This window comes from Mirounga angustirostris, unplaced genomic scaffold (genome assembly GCF_029215605.1).
Source record: "Mirounga angustirostris isolate CCGP_5_RB_7025 unplaced genomic scaffold, mMirAng1.0.hap1 SCAF_7, whole genome shotgun sequence".
Lineage (NCBI taxonomy): Eukaryota > Metazoa > Chordata > Mammalia > Carnivora > Phocidae > Mirounga > Mirounga angustirostris.
Genome location: NW_026991715.1, coordinates 52,128,117 through 52,153,814, shown reverse-complemented (window position 1 = coordinate 52,153,814; position 25,698 = coordinate 52,128,117). Strand labels below are relative to the sequence as shown.

The following is a 25,698-nucleotide window of genomic DNA, read 5'->3' as shown; positions in this document are numbered from 1 at the left end:
ATCAATTTTAAGACAAGTTTGTCCATTATTGCTAAAAATGCAACTTGGATTTTGATGGGGATTATATTGAATATGTAGATCATTTTACAAAGTATTGCCATCTTAACAATAGTAAGTCTTTAGATCCATGCACATGGAATGTTTTTCCATTTATGTATGTCTTATTTAACTTTTTTAAATATAGTTTTAAAGTGATACATTTTATCTTTCTTTTGTTAAATCTATTCCTAAGAATTTTATTTATTTATTTATTTTGGTGCTGTTGTGAGTGGAAACATTTTCTTAATTTCATGTTCTTTGGTAGTGGTAGGAAAAAAAATGTTTCATTTCTTTTTCTTGCCTAGTATTCCTGACTAGAACCTCTAATACAATGTTGAATAGAAGTGGCAAAAACAGAAATCCTTGTCTTGTTCCTGGTCTTAGGGAGAAAGGATTCAGTCTTTCCCCATTCAAGATGATGTTAGGTATGGGTTTTGTGGATGCCTGCATTCCTAGTTGGTTGAAGATCTACAGAAGGATTCTTAACATAGACATTCATTTTAGTAGAGTAGGTGATTAATCAAATCGACCACATTAAAATGAAAACTTCTGTTCATTGCAAGACATCATACAGAAAGAATAAAAATAAGAAATATGGAGTTTAAAATATTTGAAACATATATTAACCAAAACACAGCTATTTTCCATAATATTTAAGGAATTCCTATAATTCAATTAGCAAAGCATAGACAATTCAGTAGAAAAATAAACAAATGACTTGGCCAGGCACTTCTCAAAAGAAGAACCCAAATAGCCAGTAACCAATGAAAAGATGCTAAACATTAGAAAAATAAAAATTAAAGTCATGAGAAGATACCATTACTCACCCATCAGATTGGAAAAGAATAAGTCTGACAGTGCTTAACGCAGGCAAAGACAGAAGCATCAGGAGCTATTTTACCAGGAGTAGTGTAAACTATTATGGCAACTTGAGAAAAATGTTTGTCATTACCTGGTAAAACTGAAGTATGCAAACACTATGATGCAGTAATTCCACTCTTACACCTAAAAGATATGTTAGCTTATGTATGTGATGATTCACATTTAAAAATGCCCATGATGCAATATTGCTCATAATTACCAACTTTTTGAAAGAACCTACATGTCCACCCTTAATAGAATTGATATAGAAGATGTTTTATGTTCTTAAAATGGCATGCCACATTGAAAAGAGATGAATTAATTACAGATATGTAAACTTACAAATGTGTGTACAGGAAAACCAAGTCAGAAAACAGTAATTACATGATTCTATTTCCATATAGTTCAAGAGGAAGCAGTACTGATCTAATTTTTAAGAATGCATATATAGGCAGTAAAAAAAATATATAAAGAGAAAAAAGTACTAGAAAAGGAAGGGTCATAGTTACCTTAAGAGGCCATAAGTTATTTCATGGTGACACAGTGAAGACAGAGAGGTACAGAGTGTAGGTCCAGTAATGCTCTATTTCATGACTTGATGAAGTTGTATGGGTATCTGCTTTACAGACAAATGTTTCAATGCACCTACCACCTTACACAATTTTCTGGATGTCACATTTGATAATAAAAAGGTTTAAGCCAATAAACAAACACACTGCTCTCCCCTGATTACCTTTGACTACATTTGACTTAGCTAATCTTTCCTCTTATCAGAGAGAGATGTTTACAAAATTTGAAGTCTTCAAATGGGATTTTGACACTGAAATCTCACTTGGAAAACAGGTCAAACCTAGCTGTGCTGTTCGAGATGGAGGATGAGAAGCCCGGATCACAGTTTACTCAAATATCCTCCTTATACATCCCATTACCTACCAGTAACACTTTCATGGAATCATACAACCCCAGGGCATGAACAATTTGAGCCAAAAAAACCCAGATTTCATCTAACTTCAACTCTTCATTTTATAGACAGCTTTATGATATACCCAAGGTCATCAGCCAATTAACGGTAAAGCTGGTTTAAAAGCCAGATTTGATTTTTAGCGAACATTTGTTTTCACAGCTTAGTTTTTCAGTGAAGTAGCATTGAGATTCACTCATCTGCACTGTCTAATGTCTTCTTAAGGCAACTAATTCTACTAGCAATGCTTTAGCAATAAAATGAATTTTATGCATATATATATGCATGTGTATGTGTGTATTAATGTACATATATACTATATACCACATATATACAAATATATATTATAATGCATATTTATGTATATATGTATCCAAAAAAATAAGGTCCCTGTATAAAATTAAAATCAGTTGGCCACTTTAACCTCAATGAGTAAAGCAAGCAAGGGGAAGCATTTATTACAGGGTGGCTGAAAATGAGTTGTTTCTTCTTTACTAAGTCAAACTGAGATGAAATAAGTTGAACAAAGCAACATGAAAGATTTAAAACATTATCTATCTGAAGAATTTCCTCCTATTATGAATGTTTTAAATGTAGAAGTAAAATGTATCACCTCTTTTAAGGAAAAGATTCTAAAATTCTCTTCTCTAATGGTCTGTAAAACAGGATAGATTTCTTTGGGACTTTCATAGTAACTGGAAGGACCAAACACTTCCTTCTGTGGCATTTTATGCATAACAATATAAGAATGAGGTTGCCACGGGGGTGTGGTCCCAGGGCCAGCCTCACCCTGCTCCCAGCCCTGTGTGGCAGCCAAGGAGGTGCACTGTCCACATCTGCTGGGATAATCAAGACTCATGGATGCTTACTCTTCTGAGAAATGGGACCATACTCTCTCTCATCTTAAACACTGTCATTGATAGTGGTTACCTGTGAGTTGAACTCCCTTGTGCAAGGCTTCCTCTTAACAAGCACACTTCTGGTTCCTGGTCTTTCAGTGCATTTTTCTGTTTTCTTTACCTCCCTGCTATCCCTGTCCCATGTACTTGTCCCTCTGGTCTGTTGTTTTGGTAGCTTTAACAGGGGTCACACCTCACTGTCTGGGATGAGGGTGACAGACAGCTTCTGCTTTTACAATTTGATAAGTGGCTGTGTGCTTACCTAGGCAGTCATCAGGTTTGGATGAGCACTGCTAAGTCATCTCCACTGACAAGGTTCAAATCAAACTCCACCTCTTCCAACTCCGGCTCCACTGAAATTACGCTGTCTTACACTTGGACAGGTTATGTCCTGCCTTACTCATTTGCCTCTCTCTACTTTCTGACTTTTATTTTTCACTTCTACACATTAAAAAACCCCTGAGAGTTAAGGTTTATGACCCTAGGAGCTGTGAGTTTGATTCTGAACATCCATGGCCTACTCACCCATAGCTACTCTTATATCTACTTGTAGACATCTTGAAGTCAGGCTTAGCCTCAACTGTGGCTTTTTTTCTGGTGTCACTGGAATTGATAAAAGGGAGCCCACAGAGAAAAACAATGCAACAGTGATATCTCATTTTGCCTGGAAAAAATACTTACAGGATTCTTCAATCCTCTGGGTTTTGGAACTCCCCATACCCCTTTCCCCTAACACACCACACATGTACAAACGTACACATGCATCCACGCACACACACATATCTTGGGCCCCCGTCTCTATTCCCAAAGCTCCCCACACCTGTTTGACTCTTCTACTGTCTTGTCTCTCTACCTAAGTGAATTCTAACCACTTTTAGAGTGATTATTATGGTCTTTTGTCTTACACATTTTTGTACCATAGGCACCTATCTCAACAGCAGAATCATGGTAGGATAATTCTAGGGGAAAGGAAGAGATGGAGAACTAAATGAATCTAGGGTACATTTAAGGTTAAGATTTAACTAAACAAGTAAATGTGCACAAGTAATTTGATGTTTCTAAACCTCAGTTTTCTCATCTGTAAAAGGGGAATATAATAATGCCTTTAGAATATTTATTTTCTAGTATATATAACTCTAGATAAAATCTAAAATTACAATTGTTCTTAAATCAGAAAACAATTTGTTTTCAGCCCAAACAGGCTAAGCTTTCTACATTTTTTAAAAGTAAATATTAAATATCAACGTGTGTTAAGAGCAATCAGTTCTGTTTTAAAGGCTCCTGCTGTGAGAATCATGTTCTACAATGAAATCTCATTTAATTCTCACCCTTACACCTTAAGCACTCAGCTGAAGATTTTTATTTATATAATAAATGTTTGCATTTATGTTCACCATGACAGTCTGAGTTTTTTTCAGCTATTCATTCAGGTTGACTTGAAATACATCTAGATCTTTTGTGGATGAAGTAATTGCACTGACATAAAGTAAAATCTTCAATAAAGAGACTGTTTAGACTTGTGTATGTGACCTATTCACTGAATTCTCCTGGAAGGCTTTATGCCAGCAAGAACAATTTTTTTCTCCCTACAGATTAAATCAAATATATATTGCCAACACACAGACACACTGAGCCACCATCCAGTAGGTTGACTCACTTGAATTTATAGCTATGATAAAGTCATTTGGAAAAACAAACTCAAGCTGTGAACCAGTGAGAACTAATCCCGAATTCAAAATCCAGTCCCTGAATGGGGCTGCGCCACTGTGGCCGTGACCATTTGATCATGTAAATGTTCCCCTCAAGGCTCTGGGTGACAAGCCTGATGGCAAGGAAGGGAGAATGCTGGGCCTACAACACTGCTCACCAAATGTGCTGACTAAAGAGAACAAGCAATTCCGTCTGGGACCCAGAGCCTCTGGCAGCTTCTCAGGGTAGCTTCTGCCTTTGGTGGCAAAACAAAGTTTGGGCTTTTTTTTTTTTTTCATTGTTTTTTGAAAGGAGATGAGTATAATCATTTTTTAACATTGGCTCCTTTGTGTTACAGGCAGTCTGTTAGCACACATTTTCAGATTTACTTCAGAAAAGAAACGAAATAGAAGTGTGGATGCATGTTAATTACCCAAAAACATGGTGTACCAGATGGCCACCAAGGTCTGCTCCAGTCTAGTAGGTAAATAATGCTTCCCAATCCCTTTGTCCCTCTGAAAACCAAATTTTTGAATTATTTTCCTTTCTATTTCCTTTCCTTTCCTTTCTATTCCTAAATGCAGGAAGTAACCAAGGGCAATAGAATGCCACATTTATGAGTGGACCGTAGGGGGTGAAGGTAAACATTTTTTTCTTTTTCCTTTTGCTAAATTAGGCAGAATTACTGGGTCCGGAAGAAGTCAAGAAAAATGCTTATAATGCCCCAAATCATAGAATGAGGACTTCTTCAGTCAAAGCACAAACACTAGAGACAACAAGTTTGTTTTTCAAAGCACGCATAATGTTTCAGACCTTGCCTACCTTATTGATACAGGTATAATGATTTTGACATCAAGATTCCCCTCACTAGGCTGTGTAATGAGCCCTCTTGTATTACTTAGGGGAGATTTTTAAATTAACTAGGTCAGTATATACAGTCACAGTCCATTCTAAGAAAAACAAAACTTGAACTTTTAAAATGTCTTTCTCCTGAGTTGGGTATACACAATAAATTCTGCATGACATTTCAAATACTATATTTCACCTCAGTGTGCTCCATGGCTGAAAGCATTAACTTCCATAATATGTCTGTAACTTAAGGGGCAGGGCGGTACATTTGAGATATTGGATTTTGGTCCCTCCCTCTCCTGTGGTCCCCTTCCTTTTTCCTTCACCAAGTAGGTAACTGGCTATGTATCCAGGGCTATAAACGATGGATATGCCAGGTGGAAAAGCAGAAATCATCTGCAAGAGAACTTAGTGGCTCAGGGTATAGACCAAATAGCTGGTAGAAGCTGGGAAGAAAGCTTCCCCACTCTGGGGAAGAAGTCCCACAGCCTGGCACACATGCAATCGGGGGAGACATCGTACAAGATGACACCAAATACAGAACCATGACCTCCCAGTGGGACTAACGATGATGGAGGATCAGGGCCAAGCCAGAGCACAGACAATGCAGCCACTTCCTGCACACTGAAGGCCAAATGCCCCTTCAGAACAAACTTTGACATCTTGTCTGATTCCTACATTTACATAAAACCCCGGGGAAAGGAGTGGGTAGAGGGGGAGGAGAGATCTTCAAATTGATGGAGGTTATTTCTACCCTCCCTGGCAGAATAAGGTCTCAAAATAAAAATCAGATTGAGTTTGAAAAAAATTAAAAATTCATTTTGCAGAAGTGAGTTTGCTGATTGAGGGTTATGCCTGTAACTTTTATAAAGACAATCTTGAAGTTTGGGAGTAGGCAAGGAAGGAAAACAGAACATTTCCTAAATGAATTTGGGACAGATGAAGATGAACAGATTAACAATTCTACAGAGGGAATTCTCACGTTTAAGAGTACCAGCCATGTTATATAGGACAGTTTCCTGTATGCCAAGAGCTTTCCCTTCATTAACCTATCCACTCCTCCTAAAGCCTTATGAGGGTGGCAGGACTATTATCTCCAATTCACAGATTAGAAAAAGTAATGTTTATAGAAGTAAATGACCTGCTTTGGATTCAGAACTGGGCTCGGAGGAAGTTCAAGGTGCCAAACACAGTCCGTCAACCTTGGTGCTCTCACTCGGAATGTGCAGAACTGATACAAAGTAGAAGGGGTGATTAAAGCACCCCCCTCTTACTTCCTCACCTGCCTTGGCACAGAATCCAAGCACAATTAAGAGCTAGGACCCTAGCCCTCCAGGATGCCATCTGAAACTACAAGTTCATCACGACCCATTTACTACTCTCTCCATGGTATGCTTACAGCTAATTACTTTATTTCCCAATAAAACTGCCATCTTTCAGGGCCTTAAAGTAAAATGCTATGCAAGTGAAAAACAGGGCATATAATTAAACCCATCTCTCCCTTTGGAAATTTTCCACTTATCTGAAATGAAGCAGTTTTCATAAATATATTATATAAAAAAGACTCATCTCTCTTTCTTTTTTAAAGATTTTATTTATTTATTTTAGAGAGAGAGCACATGAGTGGGGAGACAGGCAGAGGGAGAAAGAAAGACTCTCAAGCAGACTCTGCACTGAGTGCAGAGCCTGACATGGGGCTCAATCTCATGATGCTGAGATCATGAGCTGAGCTGAAATCAAGAGTTGGACGCTCAACCAACTGAGCCACCAATGCTCCCCAAGACTCATCTCTTTTTTATGAGGTCAGACAATCACCACTTTCTCCAAATATAAAGTAAAAAGTGCCAGTTTTTATAAAAAAAATAAAATTGGGATGAGGGATGGGTGTCTATGGAATTATAATTCAAGAAATTCTTTTTTATTTTATTATGTTACGTTAGTCACCATGCAATACATCATTAGTTTTTGATGTAGTGATCCACATTGTTTTCGTATAACACCCAGTGCTCCATGCAGTACGTGCCCTCCTTAAAATAATTTTTCTTGAAAAAAATTAAAGGTTATACATTGGCCAGAACTCTGAGTGAAGAGAATGAAATTTCCTTTCCTTGTACTTTTTTGTTTTCTTCTCTGACATCCGTGATATTTTTAAATTTTATATAAATTGACTAAGTTTTAAGTAGCACCTCCCTGAAAACGGAGAATCTCATAAGAAGTAATAGATTCAACTTCCAAGTGACCAAATGACTGGTTCTGTTTCCAGGACAGAAGCCAAGATTTGATTTAAAATAAAGAACCAGATAGTTTCTCAACAAAGATTATGCCTGATTATCCAAAGAGCCTGCTCAAGTCTCCAGTTTAGTTTACCCAAAGCACACTTTGTAGTTCTCCACGTATTATAGCTTGCAACAACATGCCATATCACTTGTGTGTTCTTTCAAATGTAACCACACCTTGCCCACCTGGGCAGAGTTTTCTCCCTGCTTTATTGGCTGCCCCATTCTAAGGTTCCTTTGCTGACTCATTCTCCTCTACTTGATCTTCAGCAGTTGGCATTCCTCAAAGTTCAAACTTTGGCCCTTCCTTTACTCAACATTCTCTCTCTAGATGATTTCCTCAACTCCCCATGGCTCTCATTACTATCAGAACATCCAGGATTACTAAAGGTATACCTCTAGACCAGACCTGTCTCTGACCTCTAGGTCTCTATGTCTACAGATACCTAACATTCATGGACTGTTCACCAAATGTTATGCCAAGTGCTGTACATGCATATTTTTTATTTAGTCTTTGATACATTGTCATATTTTACTATTTGCTTTGTTTCTAAGTATACATATAACATATATATTCTTATAAAACTTTAAGTGATAAAAAAAGATGAGTCATCTCAGCCCACCTAGAGCTTCCCTTCCTACACCACCTCATCTCACACCCACAAACCCCAGTATCTACTGTTACTGTGATGCGTATTCTCACTTGATCTTCACAACAACTTGGTGGAGGCAGTGTTACTGTTATCTTCATTTTACAGATGAAGAAAGTGATGCTTAACAAGACTTAAAAACATGCCCAAGGTCTCTTGGAGTAAGTGACAGAAGAGGGATTACAAATTCAGGTTCGTGTCATTCAGCACCTCCTTTTTCATTTTTACTTTGCTGCTTCACCTGTGTGTCCCTCAGAGGGCATCCCAAGTTCAACTGTCCAAACTTGAACTCAGTTTTCCTGCCTCATACCCACTCATCAAACCTGGTCCTTCTCATGGGTCTTAATGTCAGTAAAGGACACAACCAAATACCCATGTGTTCATTGAGAAACTTGGGGTTATCCTTATATCCCTTCCTCCTTCATAATTCACATCTAATTGGTCACCAAAACTTGCTCATGTGGTTCTTAAATCTCTCTTGGATCTGTGAGATTCTCTGTATCACTACCTCTGCATCTAGACTTGCTACCTTCCAAATCAACCTACACACAATCACCAAATGGACCTTTGTAGAATGCTCACATTGAAGCATGTCCCTCACCTCTTTAAAGTCTTTGGTTTTCCCATTTTCTTAGAATCAAGTGAAATATCATTAGTATGGCTTCCAAGGCTCTCTTCAGTCCAACCCCTGCCCATATCCCTGCCTCCTATCCTAGGTCTCTATATTCCAGGCACACTGGTCTTCTCTTAGTTCCCCAAACAAGTCACTCCCCTTTAAGCCTCAGAGCCTTCACTCATGCTCTTCCCTCTACTGGGAGTTCTTTTCCCCTCCTTCTTAACCCACAGTATTCTGTTCAGTATGCAAGCCTCCAGTTGCCCAGAAGAGCCTTTGCTGCCCCTTTATCTATTTCTTGTTCCACTTTTCTATGTTCTCTTACCACTTGTTACTTTGCATCTATTGCTTCCATCACTAAATAATTAATCTACTAGTTTATACATGTTTTCCCTACTAGACAATGAGTTCCAAGAGGATTAAGAACAGTGTCTCTCTCACTCATCCTGGGCTTGGAACACAGAAGGCTCACAGCAACTCATGAAATGAAATTTGGTACAACCCTCAGTGAGTAGCCTCCTTAATTGGCTCTCAAGTCTCCGTTCCTGGAAAACTGGGATGGCGGCACAAGCTTAGAGTCACATTACCTCTTTCAGGCAAGCTGGGTTCATGGCCAGCAGGGTGACTTCTGGTAAGAGTATTCAGAGACAGTTTAAATAGTTCAAGGAGTTAAGAATGTTGTCCAGTGGAAGTCCCTAGGGAGCAGAAATAGGGTACTTTAAATCTTGGCCTTCTCCCTTCCCTCTCCTCTCAACCCAAGAGTCATCAGAAGAAGGCTAAACATTACAAAGCAAGATTACTGGAAAATCTTTTGCAAACTTGCTTCTCTGTATATTTCCAAACAGTACTACTTTAATTGATTCAAGTTTGCGGGACTGGATTCTAATTTCAAGACAACTCCCCAAACAATTCACCACAGAACAGAACATTAGAATTATGGTAGGTATAATTAAAATGCCATTGCATTCTAATATTGTCTCTTCATCCGTTGCTCCCACCCACAGTTGGTTTTGCATACCAACAAAGAAACAGCTGTATGATCAGCAGGCTTCCATCTGTGAGCTTCCATCTGCGGTCTCTTTAGCACTTGCACCAGGCAGATCTGGAAAAGCAAAACATGTTCTAGTCTTGATTTTACTATTTTCCACTATTTCACATGTGCAAAAAAAAAAAAAAGCTGAAAGATCCTTTGGGGCTTTCCCTAAAATTAGCACTTCTAAGAAGTTCAATGGTAATTAATGACATTCCTTTGGCCTTTCTGAGTAACCCTATTGTCAAGAGTAGAGGAGCAGTTGAGGAGGGATGAAGGACAGAAGGACAATCCTTATCCCATTACCTGGTAATGAACTGCCAATGTTCGGGGAAATGTCATTGTTATGACCGTGCCTCATTCAACATAGAAAGAAATAGAATCTGAAAAAATAAAAGTGATGAGGCACCTAGTACTTCAGAACAGTTGCCAACTTCTTTATTCCCAGTCCTTCCTTCATTCCCCAGCATCAGATTCCTATCAAATCTTCATCAAGCAGGTTCACTTTTCACTTGTCATATCAGCAGACTTTAAAGCCTGGAGGATAGGAGATATCCAGGAAGTCTTAGTGTTCTCTGATCCCTCGGCTATTCCCCTACTCATCCTTCAGTTCTCAGTTCAAATCACCTCTCCAGAAAGTTCCCTGATTTCTCCAGGAATAGTAAAGTACTTAAATGGCCATTCTATTTTTCTCTTATTGTTGCATGTTTGTATCAATTATACCCCTGGTTACAATGCTGTAACTTTTATTTATTTGTCTAGATCCTTAATTCACTGATTCTAATGTTTCCTGCTTTTATGTCTCTAGAGTCTAAAACGTGAATGAATGAATGAATGAATGAATGAATGAATGAATGAATTTCTTGATTTTTATAAATTTCTCAATAGTACAGCAAAAAGCACCCAACAAGCAAAAACTCTATGAAGTACAGTATACCTAGCCATTGTCCAGTGTACTCTCTATAATCCATGGATAGGAGGCAGGTTTGTTTTGAAGAAAGCAAATAAAAGGACAAACTCAAATTCTTAGCTTAACCCCTCATTTTGATCTTCTCTCTGATCTTATCTTGGCCACTTTAAAAGATAAATAAGAAACCAGCTATAATTACGTAACTCTGACAGCTTAGCTTACTTTATCTTGCCAAGCTTCAATTTCCTCCACTAAGGTCTGTAGGGTAGGTGTGAGGAGTTCATGGTGGTGACGCATGAGGCACATCAGGGCCCCCACCATAGCACCTGACACACGGTGAGTGGCAAGTAGATTCTTAACTGGCAATTTTGTGGATGTCAGGAACTTAGCATTGCATCTTGATTTTCCTCTATACTCCCCATATTCTTGCTCTTACAAAGCTATTAGCCATAAAGGAAGGATCAAAAGACAGGAAATGAGAGGGGAAATGTAAAATAAAAATGGCCTAAAACCCAGAAAATCCATCTTTGAAGAGTAACAATATAGTTTATTTATATCAGATCCACATGCAATCTATCTCAAGGAATATTCACTACCCACGTGTCACTTCTTCTTTGATAATTAATGGTTTGGCATATCTTTTGGCTCAAAAGACTTATCACCCTCTAATGCAAGGGATGTGTTTACTGGGACAGCTGCCACGAAAGCAACTCTGCAGATAAACTTCGTTTAACTAGCTGCTTTCAGACATGAGGACACTGTCTTATATATATAGAAAAGGCATACATAACATATCATATATATCACATATATATATATCAAAGGCACTGAAGCCCTGGTTTCATAACTATAGTACTCTAGTTAAAATTAATAGACAAAAGACCATAATATATCAAAGGGTAACCACATTTAGATCTGCTTGTCTATCAGTGACTCCAAATGGTCCTCTTTTTTTTCCCTTTGCCTTATAATAAAAAATAATACACTAGATATCAAAGGCCAAATTTTGAACTTAAAAAACAAAACAAAGTTATTCCTAATATTTTCATCATGTATATCAGGATCTCTCTCTCATTTGCCACCCAAGGAAACACAATCAGTCAATCAACAAACATATTGAGGACCTGGAAGATACCAGTTTCTCTGCAGTTATTTGAAGATTCTTAGGTAAACAAAACACAGTCCCTGCTTTCAAGAAATTTATGTTCTAGTGGACAAGAAAGACTAATAAACTAAAATTTTCATACTTTGTAACAAGTAACATTATAAAGTTAATGATATGGCACAGAGCCCAGGAGGGACAGAGAATTGGAAAAGGCTTCCTGAAAGAAGTGGCATAAGCTGAATTGTAAACCAAGAACAGGAAACATTAGTCACAGAAGAAGGAAAAGGGGCAACCAGGGGGAGGGACTGTTTGTGCAAAGGTGTGAATGACAATAGTATAACTTGTCCAGTGGGCTACAAACAGATCACTAGGGTGCCAACTGGGGTAATCTAGAGACCATGGAGAGAAGACAGGGCTTGGAAAAGAGCTTAAGATCTCAAAGGGCCTTGCATGTAAGGAACTTAAACATTTTCATGAAAGCTACTGACAGCCATTTATGAATAAATAAGAAAGTGACATAAGCAGATCTGCATCACAATAGATCACTCCAGCTGACTTGTAGAGAATGGATCATATGCAGAGATCTATCAAACTCGGTCACCCATGGTAAATGCTCTTATGTAACAATCTAGCACACTTAAACACAGAAAAAGAACTAAAGAATAGCTTCACAAAACAGAGTTGGACAGCCTGTGATGCACTCATATTTTCTATTCTGGTTCAAGGTTTAAAATTCTGGCCTTGGCCTACTAAACTGATTTCACAACGCTCTAATGGGATGCGGCTCACGGTTTGAAGAACCACTGATAAGAAGAAACAGATTACATACAGTCAGGAAGATCAGACAGGAGCTTACTGTAGTAATTCAAGTAGTAAGAGCGGCAAACTCGACTAAGGCAACACAATGAAAAGGAGCCGGTAACTTCTGCCTTATTAATAAAGCTCTACTGATTTCCCTTGCTATAACCTAGTTAAATAAACTTGGCAGTGTCAGTGCACCTCTGGGATAATCATCATCTGAGTCCCTGCCATGCTTCACACTGTGCCAAGGGCTTCACATGTATATTAACTCTAATTCTGATTGCCACACTGGAGCGTAGATACTGTTCTCTCCATTTTACAGAGAGGAACACCAAAAGCCCAGGGAAATTAAATAGCTCTGCCAAAGTCACATCGATAGACATCAGCAGATTCGTATACAGCCAATCTTTTAGTGCTAGTTAATTCATACTAACTACAACAGTCTAATGAATGAAAATATTTCACTACCTCTTGATGACTATTTAGCTTATTTCCAGCTTTTTGCTATTGCAAACAACAGTATCATAGGCAGTTTGGGTCTATGTTCCTGTAGAGTAGAATTCCCGGATCATAAGGTAGGATTATGTTATAGATATATTATATTCTTATTAGGAAGTATCCATCAATTCCTTTTTATTGAGTGTAATAAACATCAATAGTTGGATTTTTCCCTAGGCCTCTTCTGCATCTATGGAGATGATCATATGATCTTGTAATGCAGTGCTATTTGTATGATACTTTTAAGGTTTTTTTCTAACATTAAATCATCTTTGCATAACCCTACTTGTTCATATTTCTATTTTAATGTAGCAATGGAGTCTAAAAACCCTTGATAAGAAGAAACCAGTGGGAGTCAGGAAGATCAGACAGAAGGTTACTGTAGTAATTCAAGCAGTAAGACACGTGGACTCCACTAAGGCAACATAATAAAAAGGATCTGGTAACATAATGACAAGTATTAATATACTAATATCCATTTAGTTGAGACCCCTGCATCAACATTCATAAGATTAGTCTGTTGTTTCTTCTCTGGTATAATCTTGTATTAGTTTTTAAAACATGGTATCTATTTCATAAAAATAAACTTGAATTTGTTCTTCCTTTTCAGAGTAAAAACTCAAATAATTAAGTAGCATTATAGTCATGTCATCATAAAAGTCTCAGTTGAATTCTCCAATGAAACCATTGGAAGATGGTGTCTTTTGTGGGGGTGGACTTAGCCACTTTCTCTAGTTAATTTGTCTGTGTAGACTCTTCTTGAGTCAATTTTGGTACTTTTCATTTATTCTAAAAATTAATCCACTTAGTTTAGATATTCAGAGTATTTCCACAAAGTTGTGTAGTCTCTTAAAATATTTAAAAATTTTCTTTTTTCGGGGTGCCTGGGTGGCTCAGTCGGTTAAGGCGTCTGCCTTCGGCTCAGGTCATGATCCCAGGGTCCTGGGATGGAGCCCCACATTGGGCTCCCTGCTCAATGGGGGGCCTGCTTCTCCCTCTCCCTCTGTCTGCCGCTCTGCCTACTTGTGCTCGCTCTCTCTCACTCTCTAATAAATAAATCTTAAGAAAAAAAAAAAAAAGGAAAACTATCAGGGTATAGGCATCCCTTTTTTGGGTCATAGGGTAGCTCTATTTTTAACTGTTTGAGGAACCTCCATGCTGTTTTTCAGAGTGGCTGCACTGGTTTGCATTCCCACCAATAGTGTAGGAGGGTTCCCTTTTCTCCACCTCCTTGCCCATACCTGTTGTTTCCTGTTGTTAATTTTAGCCATTCTGACAGGTGTGAGGTGATATCTCATTGTAGTTTGGATTTGTATTTTCCTGATGAGGAGTGATGTTGAACATCTTTGCATGTGGCTGTTGACCATCTGTGTGTCTTCTTTGGAAAAATGTCTATTCATGCCTTCTGCATGGTTTTTTTAACTGGATTGTTTCTTTTTTGGGGAGTTGAGTTCGATAAATTCTTTATATATTTTGGATATTAACCCTTTATCAGATATGTCATTTCAGAGTATCTTCTCCCATCGCTTCTCGGCCTTTTGGCTAAGATCAAGTGTAGAATATCTTTTCCCATTCCAAAGGTTGTCTGTTAGTTTTGTTGATTGTTTCCTTCCCTGTGCAGAAGTTTTTTTTATCTTGATGAAGGCCCAATGTTTATTTTTGCTTTTGTTTCCCTTGCCTCTTTCAAAGTGTCTAGTAAGAAGGTACTACAGCCAATGTCAAAGAGGTTGCTGCCTGTGTTCTTCTCTAGGACTTTGATGGATTCCTGTCTCACATTTAGATCTTTCATCCATTTTGAATTTATTTTTGTGTATGGTATAAGAAAGAACTCTGTCTTATTATTTTTCAGTTTAGAATTTAGCTTGTCAGATATCAATATTCTGACCATTGATTTATTTACTAGATATGTCCTTGACAATAATTTTATTTTCAACCACTCTGAATCTCTTTCCTTTGGGCATGTCTTATATATAATGTAATTTCGATGTTGCTTTGTTCACCAGTCAGAAAAAATTTTAATAGGTCAATTAACCCCTTTAATTTTTTATAAGATCTGTATTTTGGCTCCAACTCTGCCGTACTATTTTATGTTATCTAAAACACTTAGTACCTTTCCATTTTTTGGTTATTTTCTATTTGAAAATAGAACAACATTATAAGATAATAACGTTTTTTTTCTTTTCCCTGCATCTCCTTGAACATATAGCTTAAAACAATATTAGTGTACTCTCAATAATAACTATGAAATAATCAGTAAGCTTTTTAAACTTTTCATGTTTTTCTTATTCTCCCCTAATATTTTGATAGTTATAGTATATTATCATTTTTGGAGTTTATAGCTATTACACACTATACATTTTCTTCTATAACTACTATTTGGTTTTAGTTTTATGTGCGAATGTATGTTTAATATTCATTACCAGTACTTACTTAAATTTTCTTTTGTTTTTTATCATTGTCTAAAGCTCACTCTTTGGTAAATTCCTCAGAAAAAATATTCCTTGAATTATTGCATGTTGATGACTTTGTGTGCAACTGTTCTTTTTTTTTTTTTTTAAAGATTTTATATATTTATTTATTCATGAGAGACAGAGAGAGAGAGAGAGAGAAGCAGAGGGAGAAGCAGGCTCCCAAGGAGCAGGGAGCCCGATGCGGGACTTGATCCCAGGACCCTGGGATCATGACCTGAGCCAAAGGCAGACGCTTAACCGTCTGAGCCACCCAGGCGCCCGTGTGCAACTGTTCTATCAGAAAGTCATTTTAGCTGGTTATAAAGTAAATGGCTCACTTTTTTTTTTTTCTGAGTAAAGACTATTAATTTTTAGCATTAACCATGATTATCAAGAAGTTTGATGATATCAAATTTTCTTTTTTTGATAAATGTCTTGGTCTTTTTTCTCAGTGCTCAATTTATTTTTCTGTTTCTTTAAAGTCCAGTAATTTTACTGTAATGTGACTTTGCAGTTCTGTGCATATTTTAAGTGACATAATTTTATGACAAATTTCAACAGATAAATGGTGAGTTCTTTCAATGTACAGTGTTGTCTCCTTTTTAATTTCAAAAACATTTTCTTGAGTTACAGTTTTTATATTTGTTCTTTTCCAATGGTTTAGTTTTCTTATTCAAGGATCCCTAATTATATACATATTGGACCTTCTTTGCCTATCTTCATCTTGTACTTTTTTGAACTATTTTCTCATCCTTCATTTTTTCTTTTTGCTTACTATTTACTTTCAGGTGTCATTGGTGGTATCTATTTACTCTCATGTTTATTGTAGACTGTATTTCTGAAATGATATTTTTCTTTGATTATCAATTCTTGTTTTAGTCTCATTTATGATGTTCTTTCGTATCATCTATAACTTTAATTTTTAGCTCCTTTTGAAATGTTACATAATCAGGTTATACTTTTTGTTTTATGGGCATGTCTTCCTGGCTTCAGTTATCTGTGGGAACATTATTATGTTCCTTATTCTTGCTTTCTTTTTTCCTCATAATTACTTGCCATGGAATCCAATTTAGTTTTCCTTAACTTACAGGAGAGATGGACGGGTTGTAAGAGTTTTCTAGCATCACTTATCTACAACTCTGCTTTGTAGTTTTTTTTCTTTAATCTTTTATTTACTTATCTGAGAAAGAGAAACAGAGATAGCAAGAGAGAGCACAAGCCCGGAGAGGGAGAAGCAGGCTCACCGCTGAGCAGGGTACCTGACACCGATGTCAGGGCTTGATCCCAGGACCCTGGGATCATGACCTGAGCAGAAGGCAGACGCTCAACTGGCTGAGCCACCCAGGCGCCCCTCTGCTTTGTAGTTTTAATGAAGTGTTAAAAACTATAGCTTCTTACTTTCTGACAATCTCTTGGCTCTGTGCCTCTCCTCCACTTCTTTGTAAACGTCTTTCTGCTCCTACGGACACTGTTCTGCCTAATTTACACTGTATTCCTGTCAGTTTCCCATAGATTTGTGTTTTGTTTTGAGAGTGAATACTGCTGCGCTGGACATTTTAGACCTTATCATATCCCTTGCACTCATCCTCAAGTTGGTATATATAAAACCTTTTTCCATTTTTAGCTGCTGTTTTCAAATTGGCCTACAGTGTTTTCTAGTGCGTACCTGTTGATTATTTTTAAATACTCCTGGGTTTTTGCTTCTTTCTGTTTGCCTACCCCTAGATTATATAATGTCATGATTTGTCCTTACCTTCTCTAAAGTGTGGTTTTAGGAATACCTTGTCCGCTAGTTTTATTGTAGGTAGTGCTTTTATTCCAAAGTGACATCCTAATTGTTTGCCTACATTTGTAGAGAGATTCAAAAGGATTAAAAATTATACTACTTTCATCATTTTCCCAAAATCCTTATCTAACTTTTTAAAGTGATATTTAAAAGGCTAATATATAACGATAACTAACACTTGTAATTCTGACCTTTTACACTCATTATTCCCCAGATTATTACTAAATATCATTATGTTTTTTTCTCCTTAAAAAAATTAATCTGTTAGGTAACTTCTGTAACAATAGGTTTCACAGGTAAAACTCTCATTTCTAAGTGTTTTTAAATTGTTATTACCAATTATTTGGTCGTACATCTTATACTGAAATCTTCCCAAGGCAACCATGTCATCACATATACTTACCAATTTGGCTTTCTTCCCCACCCCACCCCTATAATTTTGATTCCTACATATTTTCTTCCTGGATATATTTTGAATCATTTTTTTTTTTCTTTCTTAAAGATGGGTGGCGGGAAGGCAGAGAGGGAGAGAGAGAATCCCAAGCAGGCTCCACACCCAGCATGGAGCCCAATGTGGGGCTTAATCCTTGGACCCTGAGATCATGACCTGAGCTGAAATCAAGAGTCAGATGCTAAACCGACTGAGCCACCCACGTATTCCCTGAATGTTTTCTATTTATAAGAGCAGGGACCCTCAGAAATTCAAACTTTAATGTTGCTGGACCCAGAGGACAAACTTATTCTTTTTTTTAACATACATGTAGTATATAGTTAAATATAATGTCCTACTAAGTGAGCATTTAGACTGCTTTCAAATTATATCTATGACTTACAGTGTTTACTAACATCCTTAAGTACTTCTGTATTTCCATAGAATATATTCTTTATTCTTCAATGTGGAATTGCTCTGTGCATATTTCAAATTTTGGCATAAATTTTCAAATTGCTCTTGAAAGAAGCTATAAGAAAGATGTATATTTTCATTCTCAGGCTGGCACTGCTAGTTTTTTCTGAGAATTGGAAAAGTGCAACAAACATAGAGTACTCCCTTTTGTAGAATGGAAGTGAGTCAAAGATTAACCCATGAACAAGTCCCAAGATTTTCCTCAGAAATCAGTTTGAGGGCTTCTCCAGTTCATGGACAGACAACTGGTTACTTAAAATAAATCCTAAATCACAAGCCAAGGGTACAATAATTTTAACTTGATAAAATGTCATATGAATATCAGCAAGCATGCCCTTGGCCAGATGATTTCACCCTCCTTTCAACTTAACCTTCCAGTCTTCCCTGTTCAGTGTGTGGGTCTGCTCCACTGCTACCATGCTTTGAATGCTACTTCTTGTTTGCTATTTAGAAAATAAATCACACTTCCCTCAAGATAAAGGAAGTAAAAATAAAGTAACCAAACAGAGAAAAGGTAGAGGAGTAAGAGGATTAAGTCTTAAAACCAAGAAAAAGTATACACACTAGCACAATAAAACATTTTGGGAGGAAAAATAATATAAGGAAGCAAAACAAAATTTAAGATAAAGGATAAAAGCTAACAATATATTCAAAACACAAAACCAGAAAGAAGGAAAGGACTGCCATTGAAATTAATAACATCAGGTAAAGTAAAAAGAAATCTAAAAGAAAAAGAAAAAAGAAAAATGTTAATGACAGTAGAGCTTTAAGGTAATGAGAAAAAAAAAACAACAATTAAAGGATACATAGAAATTTAACTGGAAAAGTAAACTAAAGCCAACATTTTAAAGTACTACACAGCCTATATCATATCAAGAGTATGGATTGAGAGTCTAGTCACTATATTGAAAACAATAGAGAGGAAGGATGAGTATCTCATCAGTGGACTTCCTCCACTTTTTACCGTTAGCTGCAACCAGTGAAGGAAAATTCCTCTTTATCTGAGAAGAATGTAATTTTCTTTGGTGGCTGTTTCTTTTTCTTTTCTTTTTTCTTTTCTTTTCTTTTTTTTTTTTTTTTTTTGAGAGAGACTGCATGAGTGAGTGGGGGGAGGGGCAGAGGAAGAGGGAAAGAAAATCTATAAATCAACTGAATTTCTATTTTGAACCGCATATCAGATGACAGAAGCTAATTTCCACCAGTAAGCTGTGCCCTTTCTCCCTCTCATCTTCGGCACTGGGTCTAAGTTCTAGGGGGCTGACCAAGTATGAAGGTGTGGTAGAGTATGCAACATTCTTCTGATTCTTGAAGACTTCTGTCTACACAGGTATGTACTGATCTATTATCTTCTTGGATACTCACTTTGATCCTTGAAGTACTTTAGGCAACCCTCTTTTCTGTCTGTTTGGCTTTTTTTAAGACTGGGTCTTCTCCACTACTTCCAAAGAATCTTTACTCTAAGACATGTGGACCATTCTGGTGCTTCTGTGCAGAAGTAGCCATTTAGAATCTTACTGGAATGTCACCATAATGGATTTCAAACTCTTCTCTCATGTCTCCTAGTCCATTTGATATTTCATTACCTTCATGGGTCTATCCAGGAAGCAGGATCCAGGACCTACTCTGTCTAGGATGCAGAGTCTCTCTCTTCCTTAGCCCAAGGAAATCATTTCTGTTTTCCAAAGAAAGCTCCATTCTCCTCAAATCCACACCACCTGTTTACCTTAAATCTTGGGCCTTTGGAATTTTCAATCGAAAAAGTGTCTAGAAAACAATGAGTCCTGGCCAACTATCAAACTGAAAAAAAGGAGAGAAATATTTGGAAAAAAAATATTGGATACTAATTTCAGAAATATGTTCCTACTATGTAGTCCTTTTTCTCACTATGTCTTATTCATTTCAAAAATTTTTGAACTAAATTCAAAAAGTTGCTTTTAATTTTGATTTTTTATTTTTAAGATTTTTAGAAATACATTTTCTTCTTTTAATTTATAATAATACTCTTTCTATTAAAATATTAACAAAGTCAGATTAACACTGCATTATTAATGCTTCTGGCTAACTAAACATTGGCCCTACCCGTTGTGAGCTTCTGTATTAAAAGGCGGGGGATCGGCTTTTTAAGCTTAATTTAAAAAGAAGACATGAGCCTACAATTTTGGTGAAAACGCAGTTTTCATTGCCTCCCTTTGATATTAAAATAATCTTAAATTTTAGAACTTTCTTTTTATCTTGAATTGAGACCAGCTTTAGAAAAATGATGAGAGGAAGGTGAGGGGAATCTTTTCCCTTACTATCAGGTCTACAGATGTGGAATCAAAGCTTGTGTCTATAAGACAATTTCCAACGATATTATATTGTGTTGTTTAGGTCTCTCTTATTTCTCCCACATCACATGGATGGAAAAGAATGAGGTGTTACTCACAGCCAATTAAGAGGTCTTTGTCTAAAAATCCCACAGAAGAGCTGGACAAGGGGGCTTGAAATATATCTTTTGATGTAGTTTCAGAGGGAGTGGCAACATTACTTAAAAACAAAATGTATATAATTTGAGGGGCACCTGGGTGGCTGGTGTCATTAAGCATCTGCCTTCGGCTCAGGTTGTGATCTCAGGATCCTGGGATCGAGCCTCACGTCGGGCTCCCCGCTCAGCGGGAAGCCTGCTTCTCCCTCTCCCACTCCCCCTGCTTGTGTTCCCTCTCTCGCTCTCTCTCTCTCTGTCAAATAAATAAATAAAACCTTTAAAAAATTTTATATAATTTGAAATCTTCATCCAATATACCATTCTTAACATATTTTTTTCACATTAACAATCCAGAGCTTGAGTTCCTGCAAATCCTTCTGATGATTCTAATTTAAACATTCAAAAGTATCCTTATAAAGAAATACAATGTATACTATCTAGTTTTGTTCAAGAAGAATTATACATAAACCACCCTACTAGGAGGAATATTGAGACCTATACTGATAGGCAATGCAAAACAGAAGAGGGCCTTTGGCTTTTTCTGTATCATCTTATTTCTGCAAATAACTCGCAGTTTCCCCAATCAAGGTTCACAAACAAAATGACTGCTAATTGCTTTACTAAAACGACTTCGTTAAATTTTCCCATGCCATTCCTTTAACACAAAATCTATACAACAGGTGAAGGATTCTAATGATACATTCTCATTCATAAGAGCATAAAGTGTCTGTCTATAACAGTTTTCATAAGGAATATAATCAAAATTAAATAAAAGAGGAAAAAAATCATACAAACTAAAAAAGCACCTGAAATAGAAAATAAGAAAGGGTGTAAAAGCAAAGAAATAAACAATGAGGCTCCCAAAAATCTATAGTGTGGGGTGTTTTTATTTTACTGTATGCTTCCCAAAGTGGGTTAAAATACATTCTTTCCGATAAGAAATAGCAAATTATGTAAATCTGTACTCTTAACACAGAATACTAACTGAGGCCAGGAGAAAGAATGAGCAGATGGAGAGACCCTTGGGAGAGCTGGTGTAAATAAAAACTCCTGAGGTAGAAAGAATCCTTTCACTCGAGGGAAAAAGCTAAGCTTTTTCAAACTGAAACAATTTTCTCTTTGTGCACTTAGCTATTTAAATAAAGAGGGCAATACAAATGTGCAATAATGAGTTGGATCCATCGTGACATTCAACCTTCCAAAACAATGCCCAGTTCTGCTGTTAATAATTTAGTATGGCTGATCATCTTGTAGAAAAGAAGATTCTCCTTCCAGAGGACCATTTTTATCAACTATGTTCATCTTTGAATTCACAGTTCAAACTCACTTCAAAGCTCGTCATAGGCGAGAGATCTCAGTCACTTTCTCATGGGCCTTAGCAAGCTCAGCAGTTGGCAGTAATACAATGAGGCTCATTTGGATGTGATCGTGATGGTGGTAATGTATCTCACTGCTAATATTCACACCATTCTCTATGGAGTGGGAGGAAGAAAAAGAGGTGGGTGGGATTTTATCTTACATGATATTTTTTTCATAGACAGCTTTTATCCTGCAGTCTTTTATTTATTTTTTTTCCTTTCCCTTCTCTCTGCCCTTTGTCTCTTTACCCTGTATAACCTCTCCATTACCTTTTCACCTCACCTCTCATGAACTAATTAAGCAACCTGGTGGATGTTCTTCCTTACACTTCTCCTTGGTCACTGAGACTACTGAAGGGAGGACTTGTCTATCAAAAATAATAGCAGCACAGGAATAGACAAGTAAGTTAGTGGAATAAAAGAGAGTGAAGAGAAAGAAAACCTAATAGAAACTGGAGTTTAATTCATGACTAAAGTGATATTTCATTCAGTCAGAAGAGGTCATTTATATCATAAATGGCGCTTAAACAACTGGTTATCCATCTGGAAAAAAAATTAAGCTGGACCCTTAAGTCATGTCAAATGCAAAAATAAATTCCAGATGGATTAAAGACTTATATATAAAAATTAAAGCAATGAAAACCATTCAAAATTCTTAATGTACAATCCTAGAGGCAGGAGAGACTGTTTCACCAATTCTGGGGACCCAGACGCATAAAAAAAAAAAGACAAATGTATTTAAATACTCAAAATTTAAAATTTTGTTTGAAACAGGGACCACACTGGAAAAAATATTTCCAACATATGTGATAGGTAAATGCTTAATACCTTTAGTATACAAATAGGCCTTATACATTAACAAAAGAAAGGCAAACATCCCAATAGATGTTGGGGTAATAGACATAAAAGAGTCAGTTGAAAGCAAAATACCAAACAGCATTGAACCCTGTTAAGGCAACAGTGAGATAATTTACAGCCATCAGATTGTCAAAAATAAAGACTTTGGATACCTATTTCTGTTAAGGGTTCAGGAAAAATTCTACTATATTGCTTGTGAAAATGCGAATTAATGGAGGGTTTTTTTGGAAAGCAATTTGCAATATTCATTAAGTTGAAAATATATATACTATGATCCACATAATCCCAATGCTATGAATTTATTCTATAGAAATAATAGCACTAAGATATAAAAGAATCTATTTATGAAGTATTTAAAGAATCATTTTAGTGAGAAAAAATGGAAATAAAGTGAAAGTTTATCAAAAGAGGAATTCTTGAAAATGTCCTTACATTCATAAAATGCATTTGACAGCATTAAAAGAAATACATTGGATATATGCCAGTTAATTTGAAGGTATTTCTCCAGTGAGTGGTTCAGTAAGGAAATCAAGATTCAGAGAAGCTCATGTGATATGACCTTTTCAATTTTTTTAAGACTTTATTTATTTATTTGACAGAGAGAGACAGTGAGAGAGGGAACACAACCAGGGGGAGTGGGAGAGGGAGAAGCAGGCTTCCCACAGAGCAGGGAGCCCGATGCGCGGCTTGATTCCAGGACCCGGGGATCATGACCTGAGCCAAAGGCAGATGCCTAACCCACTGAGCCACCCAGGCACCCCAACCTTTTCATTTTTAATCAGAAAAAACACTACTGTGTGTGGATATGATTTTTTTTTTCTTTTTAAAAATAACACCTTTAACTGACATAATTCACTGTCTCATAGGGTACAATTCTGCAAGTCATTTATTTTTATGTTCATTTTAAACTGTCATGGAAAAGGACCAAAGGAAGCCTAGAGCACAGACTGTCTACCCAGGCAGAGTATAGAAACATAGAAGCAACAGGAGCTTCTCCTCGAAGCACAGGCAGAGTTGAAAGATTAAACACAAAACATCCATGGTTTCTGGTGCCAAGTAGAAGCATTCTTGGTGAAGAAAGCCAAAGAACAGAGTCAAAATATATTTCACCTAGAGTTTCTTGGGGCTTATCAACTTGAATGAAACTCTTTCCTGATTATTATCCCATTACAAGAGCAAACACTATTAAAAAACCACGGTGAAGAATTTGATTGACACCTCATTCTAGAAAGACTTTCTACCTCCCAGCACCCTCTTCTTTCACTTCCAGCTCCACCACAAATGGACACACGCATTTAAAGTAAGAACAGATGACAGTGACACGTAGCACCGTTCCAGGGAACAGCAATCTCAACCCCCAGGAGATGTGCAGTGTGGCAGTCCTGGCCACGTGAGGTTTAAATATTGAAAATATTTCTGCAAATATTAAACTGATGATTTTTACTTTCTCTTTTAATGTGCATTTCATGGCACCTTCTCATCATGGAGGTCAAGCTTTTGAGAAATATCACTCCATGACAAGAGACAGCTGGAATCTCATTCCTTAGGGAGATTTTAGGCTTTAAAACCAGGCCTTGTGGAAAGACAAGCATTGCTAAATTCCTCTGTCTACTCGTTAGCGTATCAAAGGCAATCCTGGAGGGTCCAGCTAATTGACTTCTGTGGTATTATGGAGATGAGATCCCAAGGGCCCTAGTTTAAGGCTCAAGAAAAGTAAAGAGGAAGAAGGAGGTAAAAGAAAATCCTATTCCTTCATCTCTTTCCTGAGGAAAATAGAAACCAAGGTGGGAAAGAGCTGCAAGTGGACATGTGTTTTTTGACTGTTCCTCCCTGGGCTTTATTCCCAAGGGTGGGAAACCTGAGAGGGACCCTAGAAGTCAAAGTGTCTCTCAAGCTGCCAGACAGCCACCTTGGCTGGACCTCAACAACGTAGGGCATCACGAAGAAGCCTTGAGCCTTGTTCTCAAACTAATCTCAACCCCCAGGGGACACACAAGCTAAAGTGGGAGAGAGTGGGCCAGGCATGTCACTAGAGCAAGGCTAGCTGACCCTGAAAAGGCAGAGAAGGCTGACCCAGGACAGTGATGCTCTGCAGCCAGGGAGAGCTACGGGAAAGCCAAATCCACAAGAAGAAGGCAGCTGAGGCCTTGTGGGGACATCCTAAGCCAAAAGAAGCCACACACTTGGGGGGAAAGATGGCGGAAGAGTAGGGGACCCTATTTCAACTGGTCCCCGGAATTGAGCTGGATATCTACCAGACCACTCTGAGTACCCATGAAACCAGCCTGAGATGTAAGAAGATCTGGATCTCTACAAACAGAATATTGCAGGTGGTTGGTTTTGAGGTACGAAGCAGGGAGCCGTGATTCCCCGGGCAGATATCGGAGGATAAACGGCAGCGGGAGGGTGCCTGGCCGTGGGGATCCTACACCGCTGGTGAGCAACAGCCTCGCACGCTGGGGACGGGCACACACTCGCAGACCGGTAGTGGAGAGGAAAGGACTTTAGGGCAGCCCCCGGGGTGGAAACCCTGAGCGGCGGGGTGGCACCTGCGAACTGCAGCCCCCGGGGTGGAAACCCAGAGCGGCTGAGTCGCACATGTGAACTGGGAGCGGCTGGCGGTTTTAGAAGCACAAAGGGCAGAGACATGCTCCGACCTGGAGGCAGGATTGGGGGCGCTGCGGAGGGGCGCACAAT

At 37.7% G+C, this 25,698-nt stretch overlaps 1 long non-coding RNA gene across 3 annotated transcripts in view; it reads right to left on the bottom strand.

Annotated features, from left to right (window-relative positions):
- Window positions 1-25,698, bottom strand: part of LOC135365391 (uncharacterized) — a 384,630-nt gene that overhangs the window by 129,858 nt on the left and 229,074 nt on the right. For 2 of the 3 annotated variants that reach the window (XR_010413086.1, XR_010413088.1), the window contains 2 exons: window positions 9,856-9,939; window positions 9,055-9,532 (listed from right to left, as the gene is read on the bottom strand). This is a non-coding gene — a long non-coding RNA (uncharacterized LOC135365391). Of the gene's footprint in view, window positions 1-9,054; window positions 9,533-9,855; window positions 9,940-25,698 lie in introns of those variants that run through there. The other variant, XR_010413087.1, reaches the window with a different exon arrangement.